The 2500-nt window shown below is 44.5% G+C and overlaps 5 non-coding genes across 5 annotated transcripts; all 5 read right to left on the bottom strand.

Moving 5' to 3' along the window:
• Positions 1 to 395: 395 nt before the first annotated feature.
• trnaq-uug (transfer RNA glutamine (anticodon UUG)) lies at positions 396 to 467 on the bottom strand. The gene has a single exon. It is a non-coding gene; the product is annotated as a tRNA-Gln (tRNA).
• A 97-nt stretch (positions 468 to 564) lies between these two features.
• Positions 565 to 636, bottom strand: trnap-agg (transfer RNA proline (anticodon AGG)). Its single transcript has one exon. It is a non-coding gene; the product is annotated as a tRNA-Pro (tRNA).
• Positions 637 to 1298: 662 nt separating this feature from the next.
• Positions 1299 to 1370, bottom strand: trnap-ugg (transfer RNA proline (anticodon UGG)). Its single transcript has one exon. It is a non-coding gene; the product is annotated as a tRNA-Pro (tRNA).
• Positions 1371 to 1798: 428 nt separating this feature from the next.
• On the bottom strand, positions 1799 to 1870 carry trnaq-uug (transfer RNA glutamine (anticodon UUG)). The gene has a single exon. It is a non-coding gene; the product is annotated as a tRNA-Gln (tRNA).
• A 97-nt stretch (positions 1871 to 1967) lies between these two features.
• On the bottom strand, positions 1968 to 2039 carry trnap-agg (transfer RNA proline (anticodon AGG)). The gene has a single exon. It is a non-coding gene; the product is annotated as a tRNA-Pro (tRNA).
• Positions 2040 to 2500: the final 461 nt, after the last annotated feature.

The following is a 2500-nucleotide window of genomic DNA, read 5'->3' as shown; positions in this document are numbered from 1 at the left end:
GCAGCAGATGGTCAGAATTCTTTATTTAAAAATTGAGTCAGAACGTAATTTCAGAAGCTCAAGTGTTGAAGTCGGGCTTGTGCGTCAGATGGACCCGGGGCTTCTCCTGCCCAAAACAAGATTCGCAGCCCTAGAACGACAAGTTGAGTCACCTTAAAATTGCTGTTGTTTTTGTCCACTAGCTTCAGTGAGGTAAATTGATCTTATCCATTTCACAGATTTAAGCTGCATGGCAAAAACACATAACATTATGTAAGTCGTTGTTGGAGGAGGATCGTGATAGCATCAAATAGCTATGTCAGCACCTAGTATCACAACCACTCACTAATTGGTGTGATTAAAATTGGTCTCATTCATTTATTTCACTGATTTGAAGCTGTAAGGAAAGAAGGAAAAGGTTCCACCGAGATTTGAACTCGGATCACTGGATTCAAAGTCCAGAGTGCTAACCATTACACCATGGAACCAAGACCTTCCTCAGTTGACATCTAATGCTTGCACACTAGCGTTGAAACTGGCCTTTGTGAAAGCCATGATGTCCCTCAAAACCAAAGAGAGTTGCAAGGGCTCGTCCAGGATTTGAACCCGGGACCTCTCGCACCCTAAGCGAGAATCATACCCCTAGACCAACGAGCCAGTGAAAAACAGCAGCTTCACATGGCAACACTTTCGGCAGACAAACCAGCATTCTCTGAAAAAGGCCTGTGGGTGACCCACGACGCCCTTACAAAATACCAGACAACTGTAAGGGCTTACCCATTCATTTGAACCTGGGAGCTCTCGCGGCATGAGCAAGATTCATACTCCTAGACCAGCAAGCCACTAGCCAATATGCAAGGAATATATTATGTGGCGATACTATCTGCTGACAAAGTGAAAGTATTCAAAAGACATTTTTATGAAAGCTATTATGCCCTGTAAAACACAAGACAGCAGCGAGGGATCGTCCGGGATTTGGACGATTGGACTCTCGCACCCAAAGCCAGAATCATACCACTTGACCCAAGGGCCACTGCAAGACAGCAACTTTACATAACAACACTAACTGCTGACAAACCGGCATTTTCAGAAAAAGGCCTCTGTGTAAGCCACAATACCCTTACAAAACAGAAGATATCTGTAAGGGCTCAACTGAAATTTGAACCTGGGAGCTCTCACGGCATGAGCGAAGATCATACTCCTAGTCGACCAGACAAGGAATGTTATATGTGGCGATACTAACTGCTGACAAACTGGAATTCTTCGAAAGAAGGTTTTATGAAAGCCATATTGCCCTGTAAAACACATGACACCTGCAAGGGCTCATCCGGGATTTGAACCCGGGACCTCTTGCACCCAAAGCGAGAATCATACCCCTAGACCAACGAGCCACTAAAGCTTGACATTTTCACATGGAACCAGCAGCAGCAGATGGTCAGAATTCTTTATTTAAAAATTGAGTCAGAACGTAATTTCAGAAGCTCAAGTGTTGAAGTCGGGCTTGTGCGTCAGATGGACCCGGGGCTTCTCCTGCCCAAAACAAGATTCGCAGCCCTAGAACGACAAGTTGAGTCACCTTAAAATTGCTGTTGTTTTTGTCCACTAGCTTCAGTGAGGTAAATTGATCTTATCCATTTCACAGATTTAAGCTGCATGGCAAAAACACATAACATTATGTAAGTCGTTGTTGGAGGAGGATCGTGATAGCATCAAATAGCTATGTAAGCACCTAGTATCACAACCACTCACTAATTGGTGTGATTAAAATTGGTCTCATTCATTTATTTCACTGATTTGAAGCTGTAAGGAAAGAAGGAAAAGGTTCCACCGAGATTTGAACTCGGATCACTGGATTCAAAGTCCAGAGTGCTAACCATTACACCATGGAACCAAGACCTTCCTCAATTGACATCTAATGCTTGCACACTAGCGTTGAAACTGTCCTTTGTGAAAGCCATGATGTCCCTCAAAACCAAAGAAAGTTGCAAGGGCTCATCCAGGATTTGAACCCAGGGCCTCTCGCACCCTAAGCGAGAATCATACCCCTAGACCAACGAGCCAGTGAAAAACAGCTGCTTCACATGGCAACACTTTCGGCAGACAAACCAGCATTCTCTGAAAAAGGCCTCTGTGTGACCCACGACGCCCTTACAAAATACCAGACAACTGTAAGGGCTTACCCATTCATTCGAACCTGGGAGCTCTCGCGGCATGAGCAAGATTCATACTCCAAGTCAGCAAGCCACTAGCCAATATGCAAGAAATATATTATGTGGCGATACTATCTGCTGACAAAGTGAAAGTATTCAAAAGACATTTTTATGAAAGCTATTATGCCCTGTAAAACACAAGACAGCAGCGAGGGATCGTCCGGGATTTGGACGATTGGACTCTCGCACCCAAAGCCAGAATCATACCACTTGACCCAAGGGCCACTGCAAGACAGCAACTTTACATAACAACACTAACTGCTGACAAACCGGCATTTTCAGAAAAAGGCCTCTGTGTAAGCCACAATACC

This window comes from Danio rerio, chromosome 13, assembly GCF_049306965.1.
Source record: "Danio rerio strain Tuebingen ecotype United States chromosome 13, GRCz12tu, whole genome shotgun sequence".
Taxonomy (NCBI): domain Eukaryota; kingdom Metazoa; phylum Chordata; class Actinopteri; order Cypriniformes; family Danionidae; genus Danio; species Danio rerio.
This window is presented reverse-complemented; position numbering and strand designations above follow the sequence as displayed.